Source organism: Polypterus senegalus, chromosome 16 (genome assembly GCF_016835505.1).
Source record: "Polypterus senegalus isolate Bchr_013 chromosome 16, ASM1683550v1, whole genome shotgun sequence".
Taxonomy (NCBI): Eukaryota; Metazoa; Chordata; class Cladistia; order Polypteriformes; family Polypteridae; genus Polypterus; species Polypterus senegalus.
This window is the reverse complement of record NC_053169.1, coordinates 39,700,470-39,720,721: the sequence shown is the minus strand read 5'-3', so window position 1 is coordinate 39,720,721 and position 20,252 is coordinate 39,700,470. Positions and strand designations below refer to the sequence as shown.

The 20,252-nt window shown below is 37.2% G+C and overlaps 1 protein-coding gene across 5 annotated transcripts in view; it reads right to left on the bottom strand.

Annotated features, from left to right (window-relative positions):
- The window catches only part of socs5b (suppressor of cytokine signaling 5b), a 156,282-nt gene extending 138,202 nt beyond the window's left edge, over nucleotides 1-18,080 (bottom strand). For all 5 annotated transcript variants that reach the window (XR_005630820.1, XR_005630818.1, XR_005630819.1 and 2 more), the window contains exon 1: nucleotides 17,816-18,080. The gene's annotated coding sequence lies outside the window, so the exon portion shown is untranslated. The remainder of the gene's footprint in view (nucleotides 1-17,815) is intronic.
- Nucleotides 18,081-20,252: the final 2,172 nt, after the last annotated feature.

Here is a 20,252-nt window from a genome sequence, read left to right as displayed (position 1 = left end):
CCAAGCAAACAACAATCAATCGTGAAAGGCTGCAACTACTTTAGCATCAGCCCCACAAAATAGTAAATAACGAATTAAACAATTAGAACACCTAGAAAAGTAGAATGACAATCAAGATAAAAATACTGTCAAAAAGAAAAAAATACATGTAACTGCTTAGTACATTTTAATACTTTTTTTTTTTTAAACAAACTTCATTTTCTAATTTGTATATTGTTCCCAAAAAAGGGAATCTGAGAAACAACAGTTCACTTAATTAGCAGAGAAGTCCAATTAAAAACAGAGGCTGGTTGGAACAAAAACCTGCAGCCACAGTGGGCCCCCAAGACCGAGTTTGAGAACCCCTGACTTAATATAATATCCTTTCTTTGGAACAAGTGTATTCGTAAAAGAAGCTGCGCTCGTCATATTCTTCTCCTTAATACTATAATGCCCCTTCCAAGATACAAGGAGCAAAACTGTACTGACACCTCTGCAGAAATCAAATAGATTTATTTCTAGGAATAAAAACAAAAACAATAAAGCAATCAATAACTAATTACAATCCTCATACTGTTACAGCCATGGGAAGTACTGCCACTTAGGTCCTTAGCCTAAACTGCATCAAAACAATTTTGACTGGTGCAGAGTGACAGATGGAAGAAAAGGTCACAATGAAGTGGAACATGCTGACAAAAAGTAAACTTGTGCTTTTTAATTATGACAACTGTCAAAATGTAAGTGCAAAAATATAAACTATGGTCTATATTTTTTGAGGGGTTTTCAGCAGCTAAATACATATAAAATAACGTAATGATCCTAGCTGGGCAAACATTTAAATTTACTATAACATCTACAGGATTAAACTATGTTCACTGTTATATGACAGCACACTAATACAGACATTTGTAATGAAGCAAAGCATTTTGCTCAATTATTTTCCAGTCCTACTTATTTCAATACAGCCACATGAGGAAAAAGAGCTATATTCTCACTACGTGAAAACTACGTGTTTTTTTTTTTTTTTTAATCATCCATTCACCCATTTTCTGACTTGCTCAATTCCTTTAAAACAAAATTAATGTGCACCAGAGTTTCAAAAACTTTTTTTCTGGCAATCTTAGTGGCTGCTGGGTTTTGTTCCATAAAAACAGTTACTCAGTTGGCAGATAATATAATTTATGTAGCTTAAAGAGAGGCCTCACCTCTTCCCGTTACAACTCTACAGAGGCAAAAATACCCAGCACAAAGCGTTCTTTAAAAAGTAATCAACATTTAAAAAAAAAAACAATTAATACCTCAATCATTTTCGATTAGTTAGATCACTTGAAGATTTCACTTATGATTTTTGCAGAAAATACATGAACTGTTTTAACTTAAATGAAGAGAAAATGCTGCATGCATCTTTAACTGGGTATATTAAACTATTTACTGTAATATAAACATGAAATATAAAAATAAAACAAATAAAACATACTATATAAACTACAGATTTAGAATTTTTTTATCATATATATGGCAAATTATACTTCCAAAAAGCAAACTTGTATTTAAAATTTGATTCTAACAGTTCTTAATATATTAATGGTAACTATTTTCTCTATATTACCAATCCTCGATATTCACTTTCTGTAATGTTCAATTATAAAATCGAAGGGCGTCTGCTTCCAGGATTTGGTATTCTCCTCAATATCATGTAAATTCTAGATATAAAACTTATAGTAATAATATCATTTTTAAAATTTAAAGATTAAGACAATAAACAAATGTATACAGCCAACACTTGACCCTGATTCAGGAAGTACAGTAGTTGGATAGTATTTATTCAACTTCTAGCCAGCTTAATTAGCTCAGGGTTGTACCAGGCTGGTGCATAACCCTGAAATACTGGGCCTAAAGACACAAGCCCAACCATGGATGAAGCATTGTTTGTTTATAGAGCATACTGAGACTCATGCGTACACTAATAATGGGCTAATTTTGAATTGTCAATTAACACACATTCATCTTTGGAACATTCAACTTAGGGGGAGGAACTCAGAATAAATCTATGCATTCATAGAGAGAAGGAGTAAACTCCACACAGGCTGAAGCCTGAAGTGGCAGCAGCACTGCAGTAGCATGCTGTTATTAATTTAATGTTATTTTTTCATAAATTATCATTCTAATTTAGATATCCTGTTATGAGATGTTAAGATGTAGCTTCGGTAACATTTAATAACTTTGTTTAATAAATAATTACCAAACATTTACAGATTACTTTTTCATGTACATTCAGATCATTATATTTGAATGCCATTAAAAGATAATATATGCAAATATACGTTCCAGGGATTATAACCTTGTTTTTCTAGATGTCCAAATGTGTAATCACTTTATTAAATAAACACCCCAACCAAAATGTTACTCATTACAAATCTTGTTTTTAGTAATGACAAAGAATAATTTTTAGTTTGATGTTTTTTGAGAATAGTGGAGTTGGCAAAGTGTCTGACACAATTTGGCTTCTATGGGAAAGAACACTGAACAAAAACAGCAAACAATATCAAAACACTCATGTAAAAAATTCTTAACTTTTTCCCACATGTCAGATAGCAAATCATATTCTCACAATGTCTCAAACATATGTATGGTTGCTAAAATATTGTTAAACCAACCACTTTCGAAATTCCTCTCATAAGTGAGTAGGGAGTGGGTTCAATCAGGATTGAGCTTTTGAACTGAAAACCTGTCTCTCTTTAGTTATAAAACCACACCTTATTTTTGTGCTTGTTAACAGCAGTTTGTGAAACTACACTGTTGAACTTGCCTTCTACTTTTTGAAGCACCTTGGATATATGCATAAATACGAGGCACACTTTCTACCTAATATTTTCACTTGCTTTTCATCCCTAATTACTTAACGCTCCACAATTTTGATATGAAATTAAGCACCATGGTAGCTAAGAAGTGAGATTATTTCTGGGAAGGACTCCTGACCAACAGATGAAGAGGCAGGTGGCTCTTCAATATAAAACATCATTCTCATCTGAGTGTGCTCCCAGCCTTTCACAAAAGTATTTTCTAGAAGTGGTTTGTTAAACAATACTTTTGCAAAAATACACGTGTTTGGGACATAAGTGAGCATAAGACTGGATATCCGATATATGAACTTTGAGACGCGAGTAAACTTTGTTTTTTGATAATGCTTACTGTTTGTTCAGCATCACCACAGAACCCTACTGTGTCACAATCTCTGTTATCATTGTTCTCTATAAAGACATGAGATTAAAAATTTAGCACAAACACTAAAAAAATAAACAGAACAAGGTAAATCACAAATAGAAAAAAAAGAATTTTTGTGTGAAGTATTAATAATAAGTGTGGAAAAGTAACAGAATTTAAAATATATGTAGAAAACTGTTCTTTTCATACGATTGGTTGTGTGAACACTGTTCAAATCCCTCACTTTCTATATGTATTTTGGAACTAGTGCATCCTTGAAGATTAACCAAAGCCAATAACAACAGTCAAATGAAGAGTACAGTGAAATTCTTACTCACATGTGCTAATCAACATGTAACATTGTCTTGAGCCTTGATTAGTGAGTACTAAAAATGTACTGTCAGGAGCTGTCTAGAAAATAAAACAAATGATTTCACTGATGGGCTGAGAAGAGAAAAATGCAAATTTGACAGCCAAATGTTTGACAGGTTCTTGTGTTTCTCTAAAATGGATTAAAGTGCATCTTTATTAATGAAGCATTGCCTGAAAAGCAGATACTCAAGATGAACAAGTTCTCATCTGATTATACAATAAAAGGAAAAACACAACACTCACATGCTAGCTTCATGCTCAATGTTCCCAAAGACACTAAACTGGTAATTTGAAACATCAATACTAGGTTAATACCTCATGTGTAAGTACATTCAACCGGAGAAAAGGAAAAAAAGACCACTCTGAGAAAGTGTTTACTCTCTCTTTAAAACAATTTAAAGTCATTACATTGTAACAATAAGAAGTTAATGTTCAACACCTGAACTACTTAGCTCAATTAAGCAGAGTGCACACCTAACCTTAATATACATATTATGATAAATATTATAATATTAGAATAATATACAAAGTTTCCACTATCACTACTCAAGTCTCAATTTTTGCTGCAGGTGTATGGGTATGACGTTAAACTGCATCTGGCCCTCCAACTTCAAGGGAAATCATGGGGGTTGGTGGCAGGATTGACACTCCAGCCACCGTAAAAAACCTTCACGCAGCTCTGAGACGACAGACAGGACTCCTTTCTGCTCTCTGTGGGAGTAGCTCTGCTGTGAAGGCTGCTCGCATTATGAAAGGGATGGGGAAAAGCCCTTAAGAGCACCATCCCCGGAAGAATCAAAACAATCAAAAAGCCAATGAAGTCAGGCCTATTGGAGATAAGAAGCCCACTGCACACCAGCACTCGTGTCCCAATTTCAGGCAGTCCACACAGAAAGGCGCATGGAAAGTTTTGTCTCTCTGGCATGATGATCATCTTCCTCTGCTATCGAGCGGAGCTTCATAAACTCCGCATTTCAGTGGCGGCACAGTCTGAGGTGCACAGACCTGGGACTGGGCAGATCTCTTCAGGTGGGTAAACCTTTTATTGGTCTGGTCACTCTAATGGCTGTCATACTCAGGGAGTTGCTGTTGCTGCAGTGTATCAGATCCTAAGATAAGTCTTTTCAACAAGCTTATCATGAGAGTGTAGCACTCTCTGGGTGCCTTGTCTGTTGTCTCAGTATATGATCCGACCGTGGTGAGTGATGTCTCAGTGAGGGAGAAATTTTATTCACAACTTCGCTCAGTGGTTGATGGGTGCGCGTGAGGTGACACTCCTCTGGTCATGGGTGACTTCAATGCAACCACTGACACTGGCAGGGCTGCCTATAAGGACTGCGTTGGTACACATGGGTCTGGTGACCGTGGTGAAAGTGGCTCCATGCTCCTTGACTTTGCCAAAGGTAAGAGGCTGTTGATTGCTGAATCCTGATTCCAGCACCCTGAGTGGCATCGTTGGACTTGGTACTCCAATACTGGTGGTGCGGTAAAGGACATCGACCGCATCCTCGTGGGCAGACGCTGAAGGCTTTTACAAAACTGCAGGGTCTACAGAAGTACAAAATTTGTGAATTCTGACCACAGACTTGTTGTTGCTACTCTGAAAATCCTTCATAGGTCCAGTAGGCTATCACCACTAGGAAAATGGATGTGGACCATTATGTTCAAATCTGTGAATACTGTTTCTGTACTACTGGATAATACCAAGTACCATACTTTGTGTTAAGTGCTACCCGACCCAGTTGTTAGTCGCTGCGCGCTTCTTAAACTGACTTCCTCTGCACTAAGAGGAGGCGCCAGTGGCGATGCTATATTGACCCTGCTAGTGTATGTTTTACTCGTAGTTAGCCAGCGATGCGCTGGCGTTCAGGATTTGTTCCTGCCTCACACACAAAGCTTGCTGGGATGGGAGCAACCCTGAATGGATGGCATAATTGAACATATACAACAAAGATTTTTTTAAAGTTCTGAACACTCTGTGGTCTGTTTATAACTAGTTTTAGATGTTTATAGTGTGGTGATTGGTTAGGTGGAGAAAGAAAAAGGAAGGATAGGAGATGAGGGTTTGGTACGTCAGACAGACAGCACGCATGCAATAAAGAAAGCTCAATCGGAAGAACATCCATTGAATTCTGTGTTCATGTCTCCAACCACTAGATCACAAACCCAACATTTACACAATAAGTTAAACCTGTGCGATACCCATTCATACATCCAGTTTTTTGGAGCCTCGTCACATCTGCTATAAAGTTCTCTACACTGAACGTACACCTGGGGACCCCTTACTGCGAGGGAGCAGCACTACCGCCAGACTACCATGCATGTTTAATACCTGTTGTAATGTTTTTCACCCTGAAAATTATATCAAGTATATATCTTAGCATTCTAAATTTTCAGAGAGCAGGAATATCATGAAGTGAACGTATTCTTTGCGGTGATCGCCACCGGCGCCTCCTCTTAGTGCGGAGGAAGTCAGGTTAAGAAGCACATAGCGACTAACAACTGGGTCGGGGAACACAACACAAAGCATTTAATATGCTAAATTAACTTATGACAGGGTTTGAGAAAATCTGGTAAATTAAACACTGATTTTAGGATGAAGTTTAGTTTACAATATTCTACTTTAATTATAAAATAAACTGAGAATAAAGTGTAAATGTCAACTTTAATCTTGACATAAGCGTCAAGATTAAAGTGGAAATGTCGAGAATAAAGTCAACACATTGACTTTATTCTCGACATATACTTTTTTTTTTCTTCCCTGTATCTGGATTTTTTTTTTCTTCACCGTGGCCCTAATATGATTCCATAGGGCTATACCACAAATAACATTATAAATGCAAGTTGCAGTTTTATTATTTATGTATATAGCTTAGCTTGAAGCAAGGTCCATATTAATGCAATTTGCCTAAATGATGGTTTAGTTGGTAAAGATGTCATCACCAAGTTGCACTTGTTTTATTTCATTTTTATTTGGTTAATACTGTGTAATACACCTGGGCTTGAAGTCTTGAAGTAATAGTAGTATTACTGGAAGCTGCACTATTATTTTATTGTTATTTTTTATTAGTTTAAATATTATGCAGTTTAATGATGGTAAAGTTGTTTAAAAAGTCACTTTAACATGTCAGTGGACAGAGATTGTTAACATTAACAGAAAGTTTTACTAAGTCTAAATGCCTCTTTGGATGGTTGAAAATATGTTGTCAAAATTTTAGTTTAAGTTGTTTGCAAAATTTGTTCAATAAAAAGGTTCTATATTTTGACTGCATCTGTCATGCAATGTGATTCGTTCTCTTCATTAGTGCCACCCCCTTGAAAACTATCACTTTATGGGGCCATGCAAACCTGTATTAATACTTGTGTGCACATTAAAATGTAGATTATTCTTAGCCAGTCTACTGCAGTAATTGCAGTGGAAAATGTGGTTATCATCCACTCATGCATGGGGGGGGAATGTTGAATACCGTAAAATCTGTATAATTTTGAAAAATACCGTGATATAAAATTTTGGTCATACCGCCCAGCACTAGTTACAGTATAATGTTGATGTGAAGTGTAGGATTTGTGAAGACTGAAGCCCAAATATCCAATAAACACTTACACAAAAGTTGTAACAAAACAAGAATGCTTTTAATCAAGAATAAAACTGAAGAAAGAAATTGCTGAATTGACATGTTCCTGAAGTCCAGCTATAAGTCGGTAGAAAGTAAAAGACATTTGCATACATGTTTGTTTGCGCATATCATTATCAACCAGTTGTCACTCAGATCTACACAGTTGGTGCAGTGGAAAAGCTATCGCTTACCGCTTAAGAAATAGGTCGGAATCTCACGTTGTCTTTGCATTTAGAACTTGAGCTATTATTATTATTATTATTATTATTAAACCTCAAGTAAACTTTTTTCATGTTGTCTTTATGGGGTGTTGTGTGTAGAATTCTGAGGAAAAAAATGCATTTAATCCATTTTGGAATAAGGCTGTAACATAACAAAATGTTGGAAAAAGTGATGCGCTGTGAATACTTTCCGGATGCACTGTATATATGTTTTGTCTGTGGCACAACAATATCATTTAAACTTTTTCACTCCACATCTCTTTGGTACTATAAAATACATGGGTAGATCAAAAAATCATCATAGTGTGTTAGCTTTCTCTGTCTAAGTTGCTGCAAAACAGGTCCAAACTAGACAGGTAATTGCTGATGTTTTAAACAGTTACAAGTCCGCTCTTTCCATATGAAATAATGAAGAGCAAAACTCTGTTTTTTTGTGGACTGGATGTATTATCAGGAACAAACATCCATTACCAGCTTTCATCAGGGTTAGGAAACAATGTTTTGCCTCAAAAAAGTAACTGTGAATGGATTAAAAAATTCAAGAATGACTGAATGACTGCTACAACTTAAAAACTGCCAGGTCTCTCATCCAAGTCCACTACTTCTGACAATATTGAACATGCTCATGACATGATTAGAGAAAGTGTTTTAATAACATAGGATTCTATACCAAAAAGTGATGTTCAAGTAAACTCCAAATTCTTTCAGTGTTCATTCATTATTATAAATATTTCGGGTAGGGAGGCTCCAATCGATTGGCAGCCAATCTAAATCAGCCAATTTTCTCTAAAAAAAAGTCTCAATCAGTAAATTGGCTGATTATAAAAAAGATCTTTCCTGTTTGTAAACGTTTTATGGAAATTTTGTTTTAGTGCTCCTTTATGCAAGGTATTACAGTGGTTGAGCCACTACATCTATTTTATTTATTTATTTTTTATCTTCAAGGCTTTTTTAAGCAGAGAGCTTAACCTTTACATTAAAGAAAGTGGAGCAATACAATGGAAAAAAAAGGGGCAAGTTTTTACTTTGACCTCTTTTTTTGTTTAGCTGCGTGTGGGCGTGTGTCACGCAGCCGCCAAATTGTCTCTTTTGCTTTACACATGTGTAATGTCTGGCTTGCTCATGCACTATTTGGATATCCAGTATGTTATTAATATAGTGTGTTACACTTAAATTAACATTCTAAAGCAATGCATTTATTGATCAGTGTTATTATTTTGGAGGCATCGGCTTAATGTTGTTCTTTGGTTAACTTAGTACCATCTGAGCGGGAGGTCTGCTTACTCAAAATGGCACTGGCCTAGGGTTAAAAATTATCTCTTTAAACTGGTGCTTGATTAATTAGCAGGTCAGCACCTCTGCTGTTCAATTACTGTATTTTGTAGTACTTTGTTGAAATATCACTCACTTTATTTAAAATTACAACAAGTGCAGTACAGTGGGCACATCCAAAATATTAAAACAAGTCAACTTTTGATCTGCCTGCTCTTTTACTTTGTTCTCTCTGCTGGAGCCCAAGGGAAAGCAGTTTTTATGAGGGTACAAGACACATCTGTAAGAAGAGTAGAATGATTGTGGTAGGGGATAAGATTGTGCTTTGGCACCAAGCAGGCTGAAAACACTCCATGACACAGTGAATATTGAACTGAATCTTGACTTTAAAAAATTATACCACAAATTAAATTGCAATTGCAATATCTGTCAGAAAAATTGCAATTGGATATTTTCCTCTAATTGCTCAGCCGTACTATCAACAACCTTTAAGGAATCGACAAGATGATGATCTTAGGGAATGACAGAAAAGAGATCTTTAAATTTCCAAAAAGGAATGGAATTAACCCATTGACAAAATATGCTCTAGTTCAATATGAACCAAGCATGCTATAAGTAAAAAAAAAAAAAAATGTCCATAATTTATACATATCTCATCAAAAACATTGTCTAAAATGAACATATGGAAAAGTCCAAACTGACAGAGATGTCATCCAATGCCTGCATTACTAGGTCACTGATTTTGAGAATGTCCTAAATTCTGACCATTTTGGGGAAAAAGGTTTTGCACATTTATGAAAAAACCATGGATCTTTATAATCACGCCAAATGCTTTAATAGCAATATATGGAGTAATGTTGTTCTATCTACCTGCCTAGGGCCTATTATGAAACTTTGCTGGGATTCAAGCTTGAAAATATGTGCTGTAAATGAAAGGGGGCGTCAGCAGGCCCCAAGCCAAACACACCAGCACAGTCCCAGGTTCAAATAATGGAAGGATTATTACAAAACACCTCCAATGTAGCATAAACACAGGTTTTCTTTTCTCCAGAAATCAATCCTCCTTACTATTCCTTTCTTCTCATTAACGCACTGACCTCCTTCAGATGAGTGTTGCCTTCCTTCCCCCTTGCTCCATGTGTGGGAGTGCAGTCCTTTTTATTGAGGGCCCAGAGTACTTCCGGTGCCAGGGCCATAGCCCGATGGAAGTACTTCCAGGTCATACGGAGGTCCCATGAATTAGGTAGAGCGTATATCTGCACTGTCCCCTTGTGGCACTCTTGAACCCCAGCAGGGCTATGCTGCCAGACTATAACTCCTGGCATTCCCTGCTGGTTCCCAAATAAGCGCCGATATGGAGGGCTGCTACCATCTAACACCTAGGGGAATTAAATACCTCTCTGCAACAGTTTATCCCAGTCTTCTTTACTCCTGCCCTGGGAAGGTATTAGATACACATCCGGTCAGGGCACCCTTCTGTTTACTAAGGAAATCCCATCCAGGTAAGGGACTTTCTCGACTTCCTGCCGGGATACCTATCCATGCTATGTACCCCCTACAGCGCATACCAAAAAATACAGAAAATGTGTATGCCAAAAAACAAAAAAATTCAGATTTATAATATCTTACGGATGCACAATTCAATGCAAATTATCATTTACAAATCACAATAACCTTATAAATGTGTGTACAAGAATACACCTCGAATGCTGCCCTGAAACATCCACATATGGAGCATGCTAATAAACCTCAAACATATGCAAATCACAAAGCTACAGAACTTCATTGGATGACGGAGCAGCCTCCCCAGTTGTTGCATCAAGACCCCACCACCTGCAATTAAGAGTATCTAGCTATGCACTATAACTGAGAGTGAAAGACCATGTGAGGCATTATAGTGTCTCTCCAGTGCATTCTGGGACACAGGGAAAGGCTTAAGACAGGGCTATTCAATTATAATTTAAGTTGGACCAGATTTTCAAACCAAGAAATTTAGCTGGGCCAGACATTTTCAGCAGCAGTTAATGACAAATTTTAAAACAACACAAATGAATATATTTAAAAACTAGTAATGTTTATTCATTGCTTCCCTTTTACATTTGCTCACAAATCAAATGTATGTTTTTATTGTATACCAGTAAGAATAAGAGCAGCTCTCTACTCAAAATGGGTGCACTCTGAATTGAACCAGCGAACTTTTGATTGCCAGTCAGCAGTTCTTACCACTGTGTTAACAAAGCTATTATGTCAGTGTTGTACCCTAAACCAATTTCTTTTTCTACGGTAATATTCTTGAGTAAAAGTGCACTTGTTTTGCTATACTTGTACCTGTTGTGAAATTGTTTATTTGATATTTGGACTTCAGTCTTCACACAATATACACTTCATGTGTGCATTTTGTCAATTATTACTAAAATATGAAAAACGTTTCTCTTTTAGCAATGTGTTCAATTATTCCTGCCTTGCAGTTCATCCTACAATTTACACAGATCATTGTAGACATGGAACACACATGAAATGTATGCATTCCAAATGACGATATCTTAGTTACCCTATACAACTCCAGGCACCACACGCGCATATAAGGAGCCTTGATTTGTGCTGGGAGAACTTTTTGCCCGAGATGATCTCCGGCGGTGGGGGATGGAATAGCTTGCTGCTTGTGCTGATAGACACATTTACAAAATAAAAGATGCTGATGGAGATTTGCAAATGGATTTAAGGTGGGCCGGAATTACGAGTTTTTTCGTTGGCTTCAGAAATTCTAGTGTTAAATGGGTAGTCATGACAGGCAAGGGTTTTTTTCTTTTTTTCATAGAACTATTTCATTCACGCAGTTTTAATCAGTCATATGACAGAGGTTAAATTTAAGTTCCATGACAAAGCCTTTCCTGTTGAAATTTTTTTCACGCCCCCCCAGAAGAAAACTACCTCAGTAAATTCAAGGCACCATGTATGACATGAAAGTAGATTAGTACATTTATTTTAATAATTTGTCTTTAAAATGTCTTTGTGCAGAGTTCTTGGGTGTAAAGTAATGCATTATCTTCTTAAATAATATGGGACCGTGGCTGTCCGTTTTTCTGTCCAGGATTTTAAATCACCTGTAGCTCGCAAACTGCTTGACCTATTGACGTGAAATTTGGTACACACATACTACGTGATGTCTGCTGTCCACTTTCGGGGTGATGATTGACCTCCAATGTCAAAGATCAACCCAGGAAGGTCAAGGTCAAAATTAAATAACTTGTAGCCTGAAATCTGGCACACATATACTACTCTGAAACTCTGTACTATATCTTTATTTTAAAAACAAAGGGTTTTGGAATTATTTCTCTTTATTTTTATTTTATTGTAGAATCAACGTTTGGCAGCGGGCAAGTCAAGTCAAGTGTATTCACTGCATGTTATCGTGCAGTGCGCCATTACAGGTTAATTATAATTATTGGTAGTATTGTTTTTTTAATAAATCTTATTTTCCCTGTTTCTCTGTTGAAGAGCTCCCGTTGAAGAATTTATTGCCAAAATGACTGAAGTAACAACTAAAAAAGTGGAATTTTAACAAAGTCTACTGTCCGCCATCAATCACAGAGCATCCTGATAAAACGACTTTAATACAACTTCAACCTTAAAATGCAGACTTCATCACATCTGTGCGTGACGAATCAGCGGGCAGGCAACTGCTCGTACATGTTTACTAACAGACAGGCCAGCATTTTGCATGGAGTAAGGTTTAATCAAAAGAGAAACAGCATGCAAAGATGTGCAAACACAAGGTGATTGGGACAATAATACCTTACTGTGCTGCACCAAATCAGAATGATAACTGAATTCCACAGAGCACAGATATATTCCTAACAGGGGACCTATGTGATGGGCAAATGAATTTCAAATGTTCTGCATGGCTACCTTTGGTTCTAATGACCGGTTGCATCATATTCATCCGTTTATTTATTATTCTGGCACAAGCGTAATCAGCCCATCGCTGAAATTCACAGCTGTCCCCTCAGCAGCACCATGTACTTAGAAATATTATCCCGTGCACGTCTCCAAGTCTGATGTCATTTTCGCCAGGACTTCCTCGCACCCAGTGCAGGATATAAACTAGCCTTTATACTGCTCAGATATATGCAAGGTGGAGCCTGTACTGACACATTGTTCCGTTAACAGCACATGCGCTTAACGATATAATTAGTTTAAAGTTTTGATGAATTCATTCACAACTGACGAACTAAGTAGAAATGATAACCGCCAAAGCTTATTTTTGGTTGCATTTTAGTTATAGTCTGGAGCCATGGCAGAACCACGGACTGGGCCACTTGGAGGTTGCTTCTGGGCCGCATGTGGCCTGCGGGCCGCCATTTGAATTGCCCTGGCTTAAGACATCAACAGTTTGTGTATGAGCAGGCAGTCGCTATTAACTAACTAATACAATGACACGATGATGTTAAAGGAAACAGCACTGGCTTTCTGACAGTTATTTTACCAATAAGCCAGCCACCACCTACAGCTTCATCATATCTTTCAAGGTTACTCTGCCTCAAAATAAATGAATCATGGGTTGACCAAAGCCACTGAGCCATGACATTTGTCAATCTCATTTTAGCATCCCAGACGACTTGTATGTTAATGTCACTGCTCACGGTTAACAAAAGCAGCTACATTTTTGCTAGATGCCCTAATTATAATTTGAATGCAGCATAGTGCTCCAATCACATTAGGAGAACAGGACACTGATGCAAATTTAATTTATATGTTGGCACATTATGTTTTATGTATTGTATGTGCACCCACACCATAAGAAAACTGGGTGTACCACCTCTCTGGTTAGTTAATGAAAAGATGAGATATTCCTGACTTGTCTGGCACTTCCCAAAAAAGTGACAACAGGTAGCCAACATAAACTGATGAATAACCAAACAAGTTTTTCAGTGCACATACGCAATATTGTTCCTCTTAAAAGAGAACTAAAATAAGTCCATACATCATATTCATCATTTGTAATATATTTGTAACATCAACACACAGTATAATAACAGCTTGGTAAAAAATATTATATTGCATGCGAGTCATCATTTAGCTGGTTTGGCTGCATTTCCCTATTTGGTCAAAGATCTCATCATTTCCCCATTTCTCTGAAATGTTGCATACGCATGAGTGAGAGTTGCCATAAATGTTCTCCCATCAAAGTTTCTTTTATGAATCCTGATCTTTGTCTGGAAAGATGTGTACACACCTTTCAAGCCTTTTTTTGTGTGTACGCAAGCTTTATAAATGAGGCCCCAGGTGAGAAAATGCTGTCCTAGAAATAAATCTGTCAGTACTTCCAGCTAAAAAGAAAATTTTGCAGCAAACCATCATTACAGGTTTCTGCCAGCACCACCACCACCACTGCTGCTACTACTTCTAAAACCAAAATGCATGGATATCCATCTGGTTGCCAAGTAGGTTAGGTGAGAAGGGATATGCAAAACCTCAGAATTAGAGCACATTGCATTGTCTTTATATATTTAAACAGAATCTTGCTGCAACATTTCATGGTTTCATGTGGAAATTCCTCTTGTGACAACCATTAAACCATCAGAGTATATTTTTTGTACGTGACAGGTATTCATAGTAAGATTAAACTGGAAGTTGAGCTTACTTCACCTCAAATTTTCAAACTGCGGCAAACATTTTGGTTTCTTTAAAATAACAAGTAAAACCAGGGTGTGCAGACCCACTCACTTACAAAGAATAAATGCCTTTTGAATGCAGAGCCCATCACAGCTACAATTTTAAAGTGCTTCATGCCAGATAAAATTAGTCATGCAATACACCTCTGCAATTTTAGATCTGATTTCAAAACTAGGTAAACATCAACAACAAAATAATTTTTCTATGTGATACTTTGACATTGCAATTTATAATTTCCCATAACAAAGAACAGTGTGTCCGCGTGCATGTATTTATTAAGTTCATATAACTTATTTGTTAAATGATTCAACTAATAGGGTCATATTTAAATTGTCCTTACTTTTAATTTGAGAAAATATTTATTTTTACTTATTGTGTATCTGTTGTTATTAATTATGTGTTAGCTCGTTCATTTATGAAAGGAAAAGCGCATTTATTCCCATGTCTTGTTTTTAATTGCCCAAATTAGTACTATACAAAACAAGAATAATTAGTTAAGTACATTTCTGAATTAACGCACAAATATTGCAGTCTTAGAAACAAATAAATGGAAATGGCCATGTGACCAAAATAGTGAAAATTTTCAAGGGGACCCCTGCTGCTACATAAGATTTGTGCAGGAAACACTGTTGTGACATCCTATATCAGACTACTTACACTGATTTATTTTGCTAAACCAGAATAATAAAAAAACCACCTTCTATGATTTAGCAGTAGAGTGATTTTCTAGATTTTTCTCAAATTGGAAAGCAAAAATGACCATTTACAGGGACTTGTTTGGAATTTGGAAGAAAATCATTAACTGAAATCTGAAGTAAGCATGCTAAACCCGTGGTAGTTTTATTTTATCTGCTCTATTTCACAATAAAAAGAACAGTTTAGTTGGGGCTCTCATATTGTATAGGTCTCCAAGACAGGTGTGGGTTAAGTGTTGAGTATCACTTACTTTCTCTGGAATGTATTACTATATTTATGTTTTTCATCTTTTTTTGTCTATTTTCTTACTGTGTTTTTTTAAATTACAATTAAATGTGAACCAGGCCATGTACCTTTACTGACTCCTGAAGATATCCTTTCTACATTTTGGGATGCACAGATGCTCTTGATAATAATAATACATTCTATTCATTATGTTTATGAATGATTTTTCTTGTAACTTATTTTGTTATAGCTCAACACATCATGTTCTGCTTGAGAAACATGCACTCATGTACAGTAAGTACTGTTAAAACTGGATGTATGTGTGTAAGATGGAAGAAAGTAAATTGTATTATTGATTCAGAATACAAAATACCTTTAATTCCAAATTGTTAGTGCAATCACTTTGGAAGAAAACATAAATGTACATATACTCTGTTTGACAAATATTGTCAAAAATAAAAATAGTGTTCAGTAATTTTGCTCTGTGCTTAAATGAGAAGTTATACTTTTAAATTACTCCAATATTGCAAAGATGGGAATGGTCTATTGATTGGAAACTCTAAATTAGCCCTTAAGGAGTGAATGTGCCCTGTGATGAAATAGCTTCTGCTTTGTACCTGTTGCTGCTAAAATCGAATACACAAACACTGGAATCCTCCTTGACTTTGAAAAGCATTTAAAAGAAAAAACTGATCACTAGAGTTAATTACCCAGTTGCAATCATGAAACTTTGATGGAATGAAGGGCCTATCTCAAATACAATGGTCCTAACACATATTTTTATACAACAGCAACATTAAAATCAATACTTTATAGGTTAAGCCCACAAAATACGCTTAACAATAAAATTCAACATCCATCCAACCATTTCTTCAGCTATCGATTCCAATTCAGGGTTGTAGGATGACAAAGCCTACCACTGCAGCATCAAGCTAAAGATAGACAACCACCCTGGATGGGACACATTTAAGTGCAAATTCACATTGGCCAAGTTTGCGATATGTGAGAAACGCCAACAGTGACACAAGTAAAATATGCAAACACCACGTTGAAAGTGACTGGTCCAGGATTTGCACCAAGTGCCTTGGTGCTATGCAAAATTTTTTAACTCCTCTCTAATATTATATATATATATATATATATATATATATATATATATATATATATATATATATATATATATATAGGGGCACTAAAGGAGAAATACACCTAATTAGTGCACAATAGATCATCTAATTTCAAATTTTTGTCATATGTACTTCTGTCACCACCCTACTAGTATGTGACCATGAGGGACCATAAACTAGCCCAGTAGCTGCTAGAACAAGCATGATGAACGCTGTATATTGGACACCGGTCTGTGGCAAGCCATCGCACACGAGGACACTCGAGTTACCAATCCACCTCACAGAATGACTCCGGGCTGTGAGAGAACTCGACATTCCCTGAGGAGTCCCATGTAAACACTAAGGGCGACACGCAAACTCAACGCACAACAGTCGGCAACTGAACTTGGTTCATTGCGCTGTGACACTAGCCGCTGCACCAGGGAAAAACTGCAGTAATCGGCAGAACACAATACTTCAATTGTGACAATTCTTTTGGTCATTTTACTAAAGATAACATGATCAAAAGAAGTATATACGATATGCAAAGGGGATTCTCTCTTAAAAAGTTTCCACCTCTTTTTGTAATCGCTGAAGTTCGTACACTGAAAAAAAGAATATCGGCAGATGTGTCTAATTCACTTTAGTAGACATTAGCACAAAACTTTTTCTAGGTTAACTTTTGACCACGAAAAATAACAACAAAGTTTGCTTTACATCAAGCAAAATTAAATACCATGATTTCGAGTAAAACCAGCTCAATAAACAAGGTTCCCTGCGTCAAATAATCATTTCGGGGCAATTCATTTTCCAAGGACATACAATTTTTTTTCTTTTCCGAGAAGTACAATTCCTCGTTGGTATTAACAGAAATCCGCGTGCGCTTGGACCCACAAAAAAGTGTTCATTTGAATAAACAAATCGGATTGTGTCTGACGAACGCGCAAGTAAGCACGAAAGACAGTCAAATTTAGCAAATAACCACTTTATCGTGCATTAATAGACGATGTGCTAGTCCCTTACTTATAAATGGGTCATGGATTTAAAGTAAGCGTAGCTCACTATAAAGCTACCGTGATTGCAGACAGCAAGGACAAGGCAGGAAAGGCGGACAGGATAAGCCTAAAAAGTGACAGTGGGATGCTAGGAAGCCACAAGAACCTCGTGGTCCAAAGCTGATGCCAGGCTAAGCGCACACACACAGGGTGCCCCGTGAGCACTACCGTGCCCCACAATGAATGCGGTTAACGAAAGGCCCCGACTACGTACAGACCGCCACAAATACCAACTGAGTAGAGAAGGAGCAAAGCAGGTTTTGATGAAGCGGCCGCAAAGTCAGACTGCTGGCGAAGCCCCCGAGCTACCACTGAGTAAACTCCTAGGTTTTGCGTGAGTAAGGCCTTAAGGAAAGTCTCTGAAATGTGAAGTGGACTTCATGTTCACCCACCTTTTATTTTCAGCTCCACACGTTTGTCTTCAAGTAACACGTAGAAATAGTAGCTGAATGCATCGTTCTCTCGTCGACCACAGTGTTTAGAAACATGTAGAGGTATGCCGTTTTGTGCACCATTCCTGATAATTGTAATTTTAAAGTAGATATTTTCTGTTCTTAACTGAACAAAAACATTTCCATCGGAGATTCACCCCCAGAATGCGCTGAAAAGAGCCCTCCCTGACAGCCCCAGAGCGATGGTCGCCAAGGCAAGCCAAGGGAGAAGTCGGGGGTGGGGCGACCTTTTTCTCTGGTTGTTTTGACGGACAGAAACTTGACCAATTAAATTTTAGTAAGGGGGCGTTGTTAAAATATGATAGGAGGTAGAAAGAACGACCATCTCTTACGCAGCCAAAGAAACCGAATTGAGGCGGAGTTTGATACGCAACAGTTCTAGCAAGTGAAAATGTGCTTGGCTACGGTTAAAGTTGATGGACAGATTATTCTTCCAATAGTTGCACTATATCATTTTGGCACTCAGAGGCATTGAGAAAGGTAAACGTCTGTAGTAATATTTAGCCTCTGCAAAAGTTAATGTTTATGTTTTAGCCGCCTCGTAAAAGGATTGTGTTAGTAAATGGTAAATATGCATCTAATAGCGGACTTTGCATGGTGAGTGACGAACAGTTCGTTTCCGCCAATGGCTGTGCAACTTTGAAGCTTTGTGGGTGTAATCGTGTTTCCGGCAACATGAGCCGGATCTTTTTGGAAAAAAAGACACGTGAGTCTGGCGATGACGTCACGCAATGACGTCACCATTTCGTGAGGCATATTTTTCTATATTTTCATTCTTTTTTCAGATTTTTATGAATTAAAGCCATCAATCTTTCCTTCTACTTAACCCACTTATACAGAGTTGGGCTGTGGAGAAATCAGAGCCCATCCCAGCAAGCATCGGGCACAAGGCAGGTACAGTCCCTAGACGGGCATGCCAGTTTTGTTTTAAAATTCACTACCATTATTTATCTCATGTGATAATAATAATAATAATAATAATAATAATAATAATAATAATAATAATTCATTACATACAATATCTAAATTTAGAACTTTTACACCAAGCATCATTTTTCATTTCTAAATTCCTCATTACTCCCAATTTACTTATGTCTGTTATTCTTTTTTACTTTAATTTACAACTTTAAGCAAGTTAGTATCTTTTGATTTTTTTTTTAGTCCACTAAAATGTATGGCAACAATAACATTTTCAGGTACATCCGATGTACTGTATAGTAAAATGCTATGGTCTGTATGTCTGGCCAGGTCCTCTGAACATTCTGATTGCTCAATTTGACTTTTGTGACTAGATCAAAAGAGGATGTACACGTGTGAGACACACATGAAAAAGTAAAGGAGGAAGTATAAAAGCGAACAGTAGATGAGCAAGGCATCTCGAAATGACAGTCTGAGAAGCAGGCTTTACAGGAACATGCTCGAGAGAGGAATAGCTGGGCATGAGAGGTTCAGACACACAAGGATACTGAGGAAAAGTGCTAAGGGTAGATACAGGACAAGAGATATTAGATACATGAAAATTTATTCTATAAGTTGTCAACAGGTAACATGGCTTGTATGAAATAAAATGTTACTTTTGTGTGAGTGAGTGTGTGTGTATGTGAGTGACTGCAAATGTGTGTCTTTTCCCTCCACGCGTCTAATTGGTCAGTTTGGCTTTGGTGACATGATCAGCAGCATGTTGAGACACATGAGAAGGAGTATAAGCATAGGAGGCACACTGAGAGTCACTCAAAAGATAGTAAGTATTCACAAGAATACAAGTAATGTTTTCATAGTGGGTAATAGGGGCCTGTCTGCCATAGGTAGTAGTAAAAAGGCAAACAGGAGGCAAGCAAAGCGTGTCAAAATGACAAGAGTCTGAGAAGCAGATTTTATGGGATCTCAATTGAGAGAAGAAGTGTCGGACAAGAGAGGTTCAGACAGATGAGGATATCAAGGAAAGGCATACGAGGAATGATGAAGGGTACCTGTAGAGAATGGCATATCAAACATGAAATATTTTTAAATGTATTTTATAGCCTGCCTTGACTTATTATTATTATCATTATTCTATTACCTGTGAGTGGTGACACTGCTGCTTCACAGTAAAGAGACCACGGTTCGCATCCCAGGTCCTCCCCATGTGGAGTTTGCATGTTCTCCTTGTGTCTGCATGGGTTTCCTCCCGGTGCTCTGGTTTTCTTCCAAAGTTCAAAGACATGCTAGTTAGGTGGATTGGCAATACTAAATTGGCCAGTGTGTGTGTATTTGCTCTGCCCGCAGTTTGCTCATGCATTGTTAGCTGGGTGGGAAATTTCTCCGGCACTTCTAGCAAGCCTGTTCAGGAATAAGCAGGTTAGAAAATGACTAACTGACTATTACCTTTAGTGTTAAT